The 15,299-nt window shown below is 35.6% G+C and overlaps 1 long non-coding RNA gene across 2 annotated transcripts in view; it reads right to left on the reverse strand.

Annotated features, from left to right (window-relative positions):
- Positions 1–4,006: 4,006 nt before the first annotated feature.
- LOC310901714 overlaps positions 4,007–15,299 on the reverse strand; it is a 31,934-nt gene continuing 20,641 nt past the window's right edge. Inside the window, exon 8 of one of the 2 annotated variants that reach the window (XR_014586058.1) lies at positions 4,007–4,508. This is a non-coding gene — a long non-coding RNA (uncharacterized lncRNA). Of the gene's footprint in view, positions 4,509–14,468; positions 15,159–15,299 lie in introns of those variants that run through there. The other variant, XR_014586059.1, reaches the window with a different exon arrangement.

Genomic DNA, 15,299 nt, shown 5'->3' on the forward strand with positions numbered 1-15,299 from the left:
TCCCTGGACCTTCCTATTTGCCGCAGGATGTTGAAGACATCTTATTTTCCCTCTTTCTTATTTTCCCTCTCTTGTTTTCTCTGAAGTACTTCTTTCTCCTCTGTGAAGAAGTTATTTTTTATTTGACATGCCCTTTATAAATATTCCCTAAGGACCCTCAACTAAAATTGTCTGGTATTTTAGACAGCTTTTTCCTGTTGTGATATTTAACCTTCTTCCTTGCCTAACTTGGTGGCAAAGCTGTTATTTTCAGTTCATCAGAAAAGCTTTTTTTTTTGGGGGGGGGGGGGGGGTGTCTTTTTTTTTTTTTTTTTCCTTCCCACTCTATAGCCACATTGCAGCTTTTGTAATTTATTATGGGCATAAATCCTTTCCAGTTCAGCCACATTCCATTATAAACCGTATGTTTAGCTCTTAATAACTTTGTTTACAAATATTGATCTGCCTTGAAAATTTCCCAGGTTTATTTTTTTTAAAACAAGGGACATTTTAAAGAGTATTCTGAGGAAAAAAATCTTGACATGGCTGCCCATTTTTTAAAAGTACCTGAAATTAGATTGTGCAACTGCAGTTCTACTGCTTTTAAAAAGATTGTAGTTTTGCACAGGAAATGAGTAATGAAGTCTAAAATGAGGAATTATTTTAGAATAAGACTAGACATTTTCTGTGAAATGAAGGACAGGCAAGCCATGTATATTTGAAATGCTTAAAGGTACCTGCTTCGTGATGCTAACCAACTAAATTTGTTGGCTCTCTTCAACCCCCCCCCACCCTGAGACATTCCACTTGTGAATTAGTTTGTTATTTTTTTTTAATTAAATTAATTTAAATTCTATTCTATTCTATTCTATTTTTTTAAATACAGATTAAGCTGGGGTCTGTGCTTCACCTGGTACTTCACGGTGCTTGTAGACTTAATGTTTGATCCAAATAGCCTGGTATAAAGTAAATACATCATTTTGCAAACAGAAGGTTAAATATGTTGTGCTGAAGATACTGAGTGGACATACAAATCAAGTGTCATGCACTTACCAAAGGTTGTCTTCAATGGGAAGTGTCAGATGTTGAGAGAGCTGGTCCCTTACATTCATACCTGACCAGAGGTATTCAGCCTATGACTCTCAAGCTTCATTGAATCTGCCAGCAGATCAAATTCTCTTTCCATGGGGTGTTACACCAAGCAGCTCCTTAAGAGGAGTATTTTCTTCTTAAAAGTATATAAAAAATGTTAAAAATCTTTGTTTTTTTTTTTTTCAGTTCTTCATGTTATGCTATGAAAGAGCAACAAGCAAAATTAATAAGAAATAAAAATAGTCCACTGTTGAATCCCACAGTCTTTCACCTGTGATTGACCCTATAGTGAGAGTAATCTGTGATGGACTATGAATGGGGTGAGTCATGCATAACCTGTCAGCAAAGGGCTGACAAATTTTCTTTGCCAATTTTCAAAATTGATAAAAAGGCAAGGATTTATAGCAGATACAGTGTAAAGGATTTTGTGTATCCATATATAGATGGTATATAAAAACGCAATTGATTGTAACTGAAACAGATTGCAATCTGCATTGCAACTTTTCTGCATAAATTCTTCTGCACATGTTTATACCTGGAAAGTCAGACTACTAAGTGAAAACTATTTTGGAATTACTAAAGCCAACTGAAATTTTGATATCTGAAACAGCACAGCAGAGCAGTATCCATGAAATGCAGGAAGGCCTCTTTAAATTGCAGTCATGAATGGACTGCTTTAATTATTATTGTGAAAGTTTGATAATCCTTACTTGCAATTAGTAGCAACATTTTCTGTGAAGAGTCCTGTTGACTTCAAACAGGAACTTCTGCACAATAGTATGACAGAAGAAATGATGTAGAGAGAATTGAGAATACCTTATAGTAAAGCATAAGACACTAAATGTTGGGATATCTGTATACTGCCCCAGACATGTAAAGATATATTCAGAGCCCATTTACTATATTTAGTTATTTACCAATAACTAAAAACTACACCATGTGCAACTAAAAAAAAAAAAAAAAAAGGTGTTTTTGTGAGGATTTTACACTATAAGTACAAAAAGATGAAATAACGGAGAGCTGCTTCAGTTTTTAGTTGCTAGAGAATAAGAGAGATACCAAGGAGCATTTATGAGGGACATGTCCTTGGAGTCCTCTTAGCAAGAGAGTGAATTACTGCTAGTCTTTATATGGGTAACGTTTTGCTTTCCTTTTTGCCTCAAGAAGAAAATAGTCTGCAAGACTATCATGCAAGAACCTTTGATGGAGAAAGAAAACAAACTGATTTTCAAGCCACAGCTTTAAATTGTGAGGACAGAAGTCAAAATGACATCAACCTTACCATACACTTTTTTTTTTTTATTAAGCAGGTTTGACCTGACACTTTAAGTAAGGAATAAATAAAACACCCCATGAAATTAGCCTCAGAACCATTTCTGTGATCATACCTGATCTTTGCTTAAAAAGCAACAAGTCTTTTACTCCCAAGCAAGTTGTTTGTTTTTACATAGCAGAACAAATGGAAATATAAGCTATAGTTGTATTCCCTAGTAAGATTTTGTCTCCATTTCTAGTAATAAGATAATCCTACATCTTTTCAATATTAAAGACTCATTATTAAGAAAAAAAATATTTAACCATGTTTTACTAATTAACAAGTATATTATTTGAGTTTGCTATGACATCAGGAAACTTTCCTAAGCTATTTTGTTCCTACGTATGTTTGTGTCCCAGTTTTGGCTAGGACAGAATTAATTTTGTTCCTAGTAGCTGGTATTGTGCTGTGTTTTCGATTTAGGATTAAATAATGGTGATAGAACACCGATATTTTAGTTGTTGCAGAGCAGTGCTTACACTGAGGCAAGGACTAATCAGCTTCTCCTACTGCCCTGCCAGAAACTGGCATTTGTTTAGTCAATCCTAGTCACAGAACTGTTAAGTTAATTTTACAAAATGCACAGAGAAATTGGTGAAAAAAAATATACCCATCGTGCTTACAAATAAACAAAACAAACAGCATAATATGGGAAAAAAAGCACTTGTCCTTTGTGAATCCATTTTTTATTCTTATTGGTGTGGCTTGCAGGAGCAGTAGGCATGATCTATTCAGATGAGGATGCAAGTTTTACAAAGACAAAATATCTTTCACTTTCATCAGTTTTCATCTGGCTGCACTGAGGATTTCTCCTTACGAGTAGAAAAGGCAACGCCATTTATCCTTGGCTGAGAATCACTGATACATTTCAACAATGGAATTAGCTATTCACTGCATTACAATGACTTTCTTTCTGTAATTTGCCATTAATATGCTTCTACCTGAACAGTGTAAATTGTGAATTAAATTGCTACAGGGAAAAATGACGAACCTATTCTTTGAGTCCATCTAAAAGTGTATGGTTATAGTCTCTGCCCATAATAATGTTCATTCCTCTCTTCCTAACAATTTTACTTTAACTTGTCTAAGTTTTCTTTTTAACTCATGAAAAAGGGTAGCACAGGTTTAATACTGTACTTCTACAGATTTTGGTACTTCTAAGAATATACATCATTTATCAGTCAGGACCTCTGTATTTGTGTATTGATATACTGGTATAATGGTATATACATACCTTTCTCAGAGCCACTGGGCTTGTTGAAGTAAAAACCTCCACACAACATTTAAAGATTAAGAAGGAACATAAACTTTGGCAAAATCTTTGCTATTGTCTAACAAAACACATCTTTGCTTCTTTTCATAGCTGGTCTTCTTCCTTGTGAAGTCAACTACTTAAGACATTTAAATGGGAAAACATCCTTACATCTGCAGCTCCACCAGCTGTCTGTCTCTTCTCTGAAACTAAGGGAAGAGCATATTTCATGGTAAACTGTAAGATGCAAATGTTCCAAATTCATAAATATGTTCTTTGAATAACACTACCTATATAGATGATGTGTTATGCATAACATTTTTTCCTCTCAAACTGTTATTTGTTAGACATCTGTAAAGATCTGAGGCATTAGACTCCTTTTTATGTGATATTTTCATGTGCATTGTTAAGTGGTCTGGCTAGAAAACAAAATTAAGTGATCTGTATTGCATTTTTGATACCATACATACAGTAGTAAATTCAGCATATTTGTGAAAAACAGCAAAGGTTTTGGTAACATATTCCAAGATACAAGATAGCTAACCCTTCCCACACGGCACTACACTATTCCCATAACAAATCTCATAGCCCTCTAGTTTTCATTGATAAACACTGATATGATTTTGCATATCATTTGTCACCACCATTTGAGATTTTCCTAGATCTGATTTCAGGTACATGAGCATCCTGGGAAGCTCCTAGACCCAATGAGTCACAGTAACCTACTAGAACTTGTTTCCAGAAGGTAAAGTTGAGATTTGGTGTCCAAATGCTGGGGTTGTTCCCAGGGGAAGGGAAAGGAGTGGAGTAGGATCATTTCTGTTTAGCAGGATACATAATATTTTCATCGCTTTCTTTTAGTTTTCTTTCCTGCAATGAGAGAAATATTTTTCTCATGATGTATAACATCACATTTGAATAAATCCACCTATATCTATGTATAATTTTTTGCTTTTTATCTGCTCCTTTTGGAACACAACACACAGAATGGGCGCAGTAAATAAGTCTTCTTTTTTTTTTTATCAGGGAACATTCTCCCATATTAAATTTCTCATTCATTCTGGAACCTGCAGGCAGCTTAAAATATGCCTCGTGTCAGTGCCGTCACAGCCTGGAGACACATAGCAAAGCCCGGAAGAGATTGACTTTCTGATAGCTATCTACTTGTTGTAATAGTATAGAAGGAGTGTCAGTCATACTCCCCACATCTGTTCCAGCTAGGGAAGAAACACAGCCTAATCACTTTTACGTCTAGCATGAGACTATCGGGCAGAACTCCATCTGATAAGCAAATGTGATATTTCTCTTTCTCTCAATATATATAGTATATAATTCTAAATATCCTATTGCCTGAAACCATTGCAGCATATACAGGTCTTTTTTTTTTTTTTCCCCCCACTGAAGTATTTCAGGATCATTACTGCCTCTCACATAATTATTGGGAAGTTATTCTCTTTAGGTCATTTATTGGCTCTTCCTTCATCCCATTGAGTATTAAATGCCTTTTAAAAAGTTTCTATAAGATATACCATCTCCTTTGTTTCTTTATTCCTATTTCGTTGTTTTTAAAGTTATCAGTATTAAAAATTAGAGAAAAAATATACCAAGGCAGCTGGGGAGAATATGAATTATTAAGATTCTGAGCTAGCAATAAATGAACACCTCACAATTACACTTTCATCTGCTTATGAGATGAACATCTGTGGCTTCTTGGCAGTGGAGGTAGTCGCACTATGGAAGGCCTCCAAGTTTAATGGTAGTCTTTTGTTTTCCCTTCTTATTCTTCACTAATTCTTCCCTTCTCTTTCTTTTGTTCTCATTCATATTTTTTTCATGGACTCTTCTCTTCCTATGATTATGCTAGTGGCTTCAAGAGGCAATTACAGAACCTAAGCAGGTGTTTTGGGGTGAGGCAAAGCACTCTCAGAGATAAAAAGATGGGTAAAAGGGAGAATATAAGAAGTGGGAATAAGTGGCACACATTTGGATCATGGCAAAAGAGTGATGACAGGAGTACCACAGACACTGTATAGGGGTCTAGTATGGTTCACAGGTCTTTGGAAAAAAATAAGTAAAAGCAAGAGACCACTGAGAAACTCCCGGGGAACCTCATGAAGCTACTTGTTTCAGCAAATGATGTTACAAGAACTTTTTGCTGAGAATTACTCTTCAGTGCACAAATGGAGGAATGAATGTGTTCAGTTTGCTAGATTTTTTATTTTAAAAAAGTGGTCAAAGAAAAGACCCAGAGAATTATTTTACATATAGGGCCATAGTATAATTAGCATAGCAAGGTTAGCTGTGAAGTAAAACCTATCTGTTCAGACCTTTATCCTGATGGACTTGTCTTCCTTGGAGTCAAGGCAAGATGTTCACTGATTTCAGCAAGAATGAGATTTCAGCTAAGACAGTAATTTTATTTTATTTATTTATTTATTTATTTTAAACTACTAGACAGGACAGACCTTGAAGAACATCTTCCAAAAAAGGTTTGCTTTTTAATAGAAATAACATCTTCATTTTGTAGGCAAGATTCATGACAGTACAGTTCTATTAATATCTGTGCAGTCACTGCACAATGAATTTTGCCTATTATATATGCCTTGTTCATAAAATCTCAGCTTTTAAACAGATTGTCCTGAACCATACCTCCAAGTGGCAAAGAAAGCTTATATTGCTGATTTTATCATACAACAGTGAAACAGTTAGAGAATGAATTATAACTTTTCCTTCTAGTTCAGTATGGACTTCTTTGCTTTCAAATTTACACCAACAAACCTTTAAGAAACTAAATGACTTCTTTAGGTTACACAATCACACACTGAAGATGAGATTCTTGTCTCATGGCAACAAAGACACTTGCTCTTTTATTTTGAAATAAACTCTTCTTACCTTTTAAACCTCAGTACCCTAGGAAAATAAAATCTTGCATAAATAAACTTAGCAAATGATTATCTTCAACACAAAACAAAATGATATGACTGTAATACAAAAAGTTCTGCTTTATTTCTTAATATGAATTATTTGAAAAAAATTACCATAATTTTATTTTATTAGACATAATTGATCTAGTCACGTAAGAATATATGCTAGTCTACCCTAAAATTTGTCAACTGCAATTAAACACTAATCTGAAATTCTTTGTAACATAGTAAAGGCCTTTCAGAATATATCCCTGGATTTAAATATAATAAAATTGCTCACGTGTCCAAATATAAAGGGCAAAATAGGCTGTTTGTGTAAGACTGACAGACTGAAATAGAAATGGAAATTCAAATAAACTGTGCTTCACAAATGATGAGGTGAAAAGATGTAGACATTGCACAGTAGTTGCTACTGAGTCCTGAAAAAGCCCGTTAGGCACACATGGTTTAATCAGATTTTTCTCTCCTGCTTTGAGCAGTTACATGGCACAATCAGCTCAGACACACAGGCAGAGGTATGTAATGCAAATGATACATTTTAATGAGTTGCCTGGTAGAAAAACATTTATTTCTTCAGATGTTTTCAGACAAAGACTCAAGTTGCAAAATTTCCTTTTGCTTTATGATCATGAGTTTTCTCAGGTTATAAAGCATAAAAAGTATTTCTTTGTGAAGGACTTGATAGGTCTTGTGAAGGCCTCCCTGCTCACATCTAATGAAATCTCACTGACTTAAAAAGTTATGGACAGATTTCTTTAGTGGTGTCCAGCCTCCATGGACTGCCTTGCCACCAAGCTGACATAAGCTCTGCTGGAAGGAAAAGTCTTTACTCTTTTACCAGAAACACTCTATTGAGTATGAAAAGAAGTATGCTGGGATTTCAGATACAATATTGACGGAAAAAAGGCGGCCACTAATTTTTTGGGTTTCAACCTAAGAGATTCCTGGTGGTCATGGTAGCTCTGCTTACCTTGACCTTGAGACTAACATAGAAAGAACCCGATGCTAAGTGGTTAAAATTAGATCATGATAAGACTGAAAGAAGATTTAACTAGAACATATAAGACCTGTATATGTCAAGGACATCAATGGGAAGTTCGCAGGCATGCCAAAATCTTGTGTCTTGCTAAGTGTTTAGGCAGGCCAGATGATCTGAGGTGGCTTCTAGAGCTGGGCTGCCCTCAGATCTCCTGCGTTTGCAGATTCACTCACAAATGAATCTTGAATTCCTTCTCCATTTAAGGCTACCCAGTTCAAGGACCATTCCACAAACCCAAGCTAAGTATTTTGAGGTCAGTTCAGTCACAGGCACAGCTTCACCAATTTCTCTATTAACAAAGTCATTTTAGGACATTATTGGCTTGCTTTATATTTCCTGAAAGCCTGTGTAAGATTGAAATTTTTGTGTCTATGTATTAGATATTACCAAATGCTAATAAAATTGATAAACATAATTCATATCTTCAAAATAGTTTCAAAATTTTGGCTGGAATTAATTTGACCTTGCTGAGTTTTCTTCACAAGTCAATACACAATTAAGATTTTATGAGGCTGATAAAGGTAACAGATAAGTAGTAAATACAACCAGAGAGTGTTATATAATTGCCTAATCTGCTTAGGACAATTTACTTTGGCTAAAAAATTGCCCTTGTTTGGAAGTTTCATTGAAAAAAAGTTTCAATATTCTTCTACCACAATAACTAAATAAATACCGATGGTGCAGATGAGTTTACTAGAAACTAAGGCTGTTCATTAAACTGTTGTCATAAGCTAATACAATGAACTTGGAATAATAAGTATCCACAAGTTTTTCTTTGGTGTGTTAATGCAATGAAAGGGAAAATAATTCATGATTAGATTTTCAAAGATTAGAAGGTAAAGAAAGATTCAAAATGAATACTAATTTGGTTTGGGAAGCCTTGAGGAAGCTATGCCCTTCATGGAAAAATTCTGCTTTTGAATTAGCAAGCGATTTCGTCTGCCAGATGAACATAATTGAAATAAAGGGTTTAAACAGACAGAACAGAATCAAGCCTTGTCTTTATCCTTTACATAGCCCTTAGCTGTGGTGCCATATCATGATACGGGATAAGCAGTCACAGCTGGAAGCTGGTGAGGAGGTCAGTGTTTGTGAGGAGCCATGGAAAGATTTTAATCTGGCAAGTAGCTAAGAGGAAAGAAACTACCTGGAGCTGCCTTGATTATAAAGGTGGATGGTTAAATTCACAGCCTGTATCCTCTAAGCATAGATAGTGTAAAAAGCTGCAGAAAAGACCTGTCAGAAATGTCCGTTCAGAGAATCGTGCAGACATGACATGTAAATTTACCTTTCTGTCAGAAAAAAGTCTTTTAGAAAAGAGTTCAAGAATCTTTTTAAATCATTGGATTTCTTATCCAATACTAGAAATCCTTTTGATGCTAATTCATGGCTTCATCAGCTCACAAAACAGTAAAATATATAACATTTAATCATATAAAATAATGACAAACTATAGTTTTTCGTTGTTGTATTTGCTGTTACTTGTCAAACTTCATATATACTTAAGATATTTTAGCACTATGATTTGATGGGTTTGCTGTGTAAATCACTATCTTCATAGTCAATTCTGTAGAGTACTTATGTAACCTTTTGTTATGTCAGATGGCAAACAATGTTTAAAAGTAGCCAAAGTATCAATTAATATGTATTAATTAGTTTCAAACCATAATTACTTGCAAATCAAAATATATTTGTTCTTTTCCCTTTCATTCTGATTGTGATGGGTGATGAACCTTAGATAGATCTGACCTTTGTCAAGTAACAAGCAACTAAAATCAGTCTCTATGTGGTGTTCTAAGGTAGAGAATCAACAACTGAATCATCTGAAAACATTTTAAAATAGATATCTTTGAACTGCAGTTAGGGTTATTACAGGGTCCTCAGAACCCTGTAATAATCAGGAAAAAAAGAAAGAAAGAAAGAAACCCCTTAGAATAACATTAATTTCTTTTTTACTTGTATGATGAGTAAATACCAATAAAATTATCCAACTAAAATAATTTCATATTTATACATAATCAAGCAAAGTACACACAGAAAGTCAATATTTAGCCTGTATTTCCTATACAATACAAAATAGTGTATTTCTTTTTATAAGGTATTAGAATTTACCTGGAAGAGCAGTGATTTAACTGTTTCCCAGAAACATTCCCACCAGTTACTACATCAAAATTAGCACTGGAGAGAAGCATTTGCCATACAAATAAAACACGCCAAACTTTGAATTCACACCTTTGTCTTAGAGTTAAACGGGTTTATGGGATAATTAATGATCTGATTTATTTTTCAGTTCTCTTTTGTAATGTGAATGAGATGCCACTAAAATGGCTGGGTGGAGGTGAATGAGAAATACCTCTGACATATTAGAAACATCTCATATTATTCTCCCTAAACAATCCATGGTAAGAATTAGGCTTCTAAATTAGATTACCTGAATTAGTTATTCCAGAGCTACCTTGTTTCCATTATCTGTTTATGGAATGAAGTTCCTAATTTGAAAGCAAATTTAATAAGCCAGTTGAGATATTCTGTTGCACCAAGCAAACATCAATGAATCTATACTGGTTTATCTGGGATCTTGCCTTTTAATTTGGAAAAGCTCAGCATTTTATCCCCTGTTTTATACAAAATGATATTTCTGCTGTCATTGGGTGAAATTCACCTTTAATAGAAATACATCAAGAAAAGGTGCTAGACAAAACATGAAAATCACATTTTTAATATAAATAAATACAAGCTTTCACGCCCACCAGTGTCTATTATTTTTCTTTACAATGATTCATGTCTGCACTAAACAATATTTTTTGGCTACCATAGATATTTAAAAGACATGAAAATGATTCCACTTATTGATTTCCCTTCATACATAGCAGATAAATCAATAGGATGTGAAGATGAGGCTCCATTAAAATGATTTCTGGTGACATCACTTTTGCCTGAAAATTTCCACAAAAATGACCCTTGAGTTTCTCTCTGAGAGGTCATTCAAACAAGCGAATGCAGTAAAATCACACATCTCTTTTGAGTTTAGGTTATAATTTCTTCTTTGTAGGAGACTTTTATGTCTTAGTTAATATTTCTGCTATGATGTAGGTACAATTTGTTCAGATAAAAACAGAAAGTAGAAGACAAAAAACGCAGGTACATTATTTTATCCTGCATGTTAAATAACCCCAACTCTCAAAAAAATGTCAGCTGCTGTCTAATACAAGAAAGTCCATATAAATGCGTGTCAGAAAGGCTATATACATATAGATGTACAGAGATGACAAAGACATCCCATCCTTTGTACAACTGCTGTGTAAGCTGTAATAAATACAGCAAAAGAGGACCTATTAACACAACTTTTTTGAGTTTTACCCCTAAAATATTCTTAATCAGAAAGATCCCTGAAGAGGATCGGGTCACCAGATTGCACAAAAAACACAAGCTGAAGTTTTTGTGGTTAACACTATTTCATTATTGTTCTAATTGACCTTATAAGCATTTCCACAGGAGTGAAGATCCCTTACTGCAAGCCACTGTAGGGGGAGGAGGGTCCAGACACAAAACCACTTACAACCTGTGCGTAACGCTAAAGGTGTCAGGGAGGTACTGACAGGGTATAGAGGGAAGCAGTAACTGATGCCACTCAGACAAATAAAAAAATGGTATAATGAATTAAGAACTATTGAAATGATTTTATAAGTATCATGTTCAAGGGGAATTTGGAGTGACTTACAAGGGATATAGCATGTTTTTGCATTGGTTTTGTTGACCTTCTTTTTCTTAGCATGATTGGCAGCATGAAAAAAGTATCATGCACCTCAGTTTGTAAATGTTACAAAATGTCACAAGTGAAATCTGAAGTGCAGTATCACAATCTCTGGTTGCTCAGAATGGCTTGAAAAAGCACAAACAACTTCTGAAGATCTCTGAACTTAAAGATGAGAGAAGTTATGTACTGTTCTCTTCACACACTATTCTCTTCACATGCATTAATGGTGAGTGGGAAAATCATCTCTTAATCACTATCTGGGGCAGTAAGAATGGGCAAGATTTGTGAATGAGCAAGGGAAAAAGCATTATTGTATGCTGAGCTTCAAGATGATGAAACTTAGATGAGATTTTTAACATGTTTGGATAGAAAAGGCAAATGTTAGAGCTGTTATGCAGACCACAAATCCTGGATAGGGGATGTAAGTTGAGTTGAGTGCCCTGAGTTAAAGGCAGGCGTGCTGACAGGGAACACAGGTATTTTCCATAGTGACTGAGGATGTCAATAGCAACATAGCTTCCAGGGGCGTTCATTGAAGACCTACGCTTAATCAAATTTAGGTTGATGTCGGGTGATTATCTATCCTTAAGCAGTCAGAAAAACTGATAGAAAATGTATTTATTTATGGAAAGAGAGAGAAATAAAGTAGAGGTGTAGATCAGGTAATCATATAGTCAAAGGTGGTTTAGTTTGTGGGATTAAATGAGAATCCTGTGGAGAAAGGACGAATGAATAAGCAGTTTGGAGGAGAACTAGGAAGAAAATTGAATTATCAAGGAAGGGCAATATTTCAGGAAAAAGAGAATGGTGGCAGTATTGAAGGCAGCTGTCAGGAAGCAGAGATGAAGACAGAGTACAGGTTCTGGGACTTGGCTAAGAATAGGCCATTAAAAATTTTGGCATGAGTGCTTTGAATTGATGGAGTGCAAAGGATTCAGTGCAGAGCTAACAGGTCTGAGCATGGAATTGAGGGAATTGAAAACAGTATGGTAAATAAGAATAAAGATAAATGAGAATAAGAAAGGAAAATAGTCTCCACAGAAGTAAAGGGAATAAAGTATGGGATTGTTGATTTTTAATGGGGAATACCAGAGCAAGATTTTATAATGAGGAGGAATAAAATAAAAACTGCAGTATATGAGAAACTTAGGATAAAAGTAACATGACTGAATGAAAGGAAGATCAGCAGATGTGATGGAATGCAAAAAAGTGCACAGGTTGGAAGACATTTTTGAATCAAGATAGAAGGAGAAAGGAGAAATGAAGGATAAGCAATGAATGAAACAAGCAAGAGAGGAATAAGATCATATTACAGGCTTGATAATTTTATCTCTAAAGAAACTATTAAGAACCTCTGGGGTCAGAGGAGGCAGGATGCAGAAGAATTTCTGAGATTTAAATGAATTTTGTGAGGAAAATGTGCTAAAAATCAGCTGTGAGAGAGATGGGAGCAGTCAAGGCTTCATTGATGTTGATAGACCACAAATAAATAAAAGCCCAAGTGGTAGGATCTGATGGACTATAGAAAGTGAACAGGGACTGTACAGCAGAAATACAGTACCCAAATGGTCTGAGAGAGTTGGACAGAGTAGAGATCAATTGATCAAATTCTCTCTTTCAGATGAGAAATCCAGCATTAAAATCCAGAGAGTCAGTGTAGTAGGTTAACACATTACAAGGACTTGGAGAAATTGTTTTCCTTTGCCCCCAGGATTGCACTGACCACAGAACTTCCCCAGTGCCTGTATAAATCTGAGGGATTTGGGGGTTCAGAGATCAAGCTCAAAGATTTAAGCAGGTCCTCAGTGATCATCTTCAGATGTCTCAATGTCTTTTTGTGTCGATCAACTCCACAGACGTGAATTTTACCCAGACAGAAACAATACAAGTACTCTGGCTCCTCTGAACTTCTTTCCTTCTTGTAATGGGAGAAACTGTTATCTGACATTTCTACAGCACTGAGTAAAGGTAAGGACAGATTTAAACAACCTCAAAACATCTGGGTTATCTTATGTCTTCACTTGCCCACTGGTTTGTTATAATACACAAATGTGCAATTTCATCAGATATCTTAATATCTGTTTTAAAAGGCAACTTTATCTACTTTTCTGACCATGCAACTCACACTAAGTATTCTCAAAAGAAAATTATCATTAAAATCACTGCATGTGGATTTCTGATAAACAGAAATGAAAATATTAATTAATGCAGAGCTACACACACACACAGAAAGATTGTAGGAGATTTGATTTTGGTTTTGTTTTGTATTAGGTATCTTACAGAGAAAGCCTGAAGAGTCAGCTTCATATGAAAGCTTTATCCCAAGAAACCAGGACCATCTCCTGCAGGGAGAAAGTTATTACAAAACCAATCATTGGAAGTCTCTAATATAACAGTCTAGATGGTTTTCCCCTGAAGAAGGGCAATATTGCTTTGAATTATAGGGATCACCATCTCTGAGCTGGCCCTTTGATGTGCTGCCAGTGCCCTCCTATGGTTGACTACTACTTTCAAGGTATAGAAACTCAGAACCTCCTGAATAGGAAGACCTCACAAGCTGTGTAGAAGAGCAGCCATTCCTGTATTGCATAAAGTGCTCAACACCATGGTTAATAGCATGGCACTTTTGGAAACACTGCCCTATCAATAGTTAAGAAACGCAGATCCATATGTTAATCAAGCAAAGTTTTGTAAATGTAACTATGTTTCCCTGCAGGGATCTTCTAGTGTGCAGCGCTATAAGATTATCTGGCTGATTTTTTTTTTTTTTTCCTTCCCCCTTTTCAGAAGCAGCTGGTATCAGCTAACCTAGTCTGGTAAAGCCCATACTCTTTTGCTCATGAGAGATCTGGTCTTACTCTAGGATCAAAAACTATGTGACAAACGTATCTTACATGTGTTGTTACCTCACATACTTTGTTCAACTATAAAAGGTCTGAACCAGTGGCTCAGAGGTTATTCATTATTTTCATCCCTTCCTAAATATTTAAAAACAGACACTAGATCAAGTAGAGATCCACTGAAAAAAAATGAGAGGATCTGTATTATGAATTGAAACAGAAAGATCCATCCTTCAGTAGAAGCCTTTGTCATGTAAACCAGGCAAAATACCTTTCTTTGTGTGCCAGATTCCATGGTCTCCAACATCTCATCCAATATTTGGCTGCATGTCAGCCTTCCTGTGACAACAATGGTCAATGGATTTTGTTTCTTTCTCTTCTGACCCCTGTGGTGCCAGCTTTTCACTCAGCCCATATAATTGCTATTGAGTGCTGTCTTTCACACCAAGGCTGCTCTGGAGAATGTGCAAAATAGTTAGAAAACTTGTACAATTGTCTCTGTTCTGTAGGTTTGCCACAGTCTGGAAAAAAAATATTACCCCTATAAGAGCAAAACAGATGAATAAGCTCTGTATTCTCCTTACAAGATAAATACAATAGGAGTGTGCAGGTGTCACTATCCCCTGCTGAACAACAGAAAAAGAATTGTGACCAGCTGTACAGTAGCCAGTGGCCTTCACCCGCGTTTTCCTATCCCCATGATGTTCTTAGGAAATACAATGTTGAATATAGTCTGCAGATCCTTTTGGGATCATGTTTTCAGTTATTAAAGAGGTGCCAGCCCCAGTTCTGGGTCCTCAAACAATGCTATGCAAAAAAAAGTAGACTTGAGTTACGAAAGATTTGTAATAGGACAAGGCTGTTAATCTAGCATTTTGGCTTCCTCTGCTGTCATTCAGGCTGCAAATGGTGTTGCCATCTGCTTTCCTCTGTGTTCTCATCCAGACTACAAGATGTGCCCTTGAGAGAATGAAAAAAAAAAAAAAGGAAAGAATAAAAAGGACCAGCTTCATTTTAGGATGCAGCTTGAAGTTTGTGCCAGTCATTGGCTGAATGCTTTGCTTGTAGGCAGCCACGTAGTGTTAAGACAAATGGCTTTTC

This window comes from Anser anser (genome assembly GCF_964211835.1).
Source record: "Anser anser genome assembly, chromosome: 6".
Classification (NCBI taxonomy): domain Eukaryota; kingdom Metazoa; phylum Chordata; class Aves; order Anseriformes; family Anatidae; genus Anser; species Anser anser.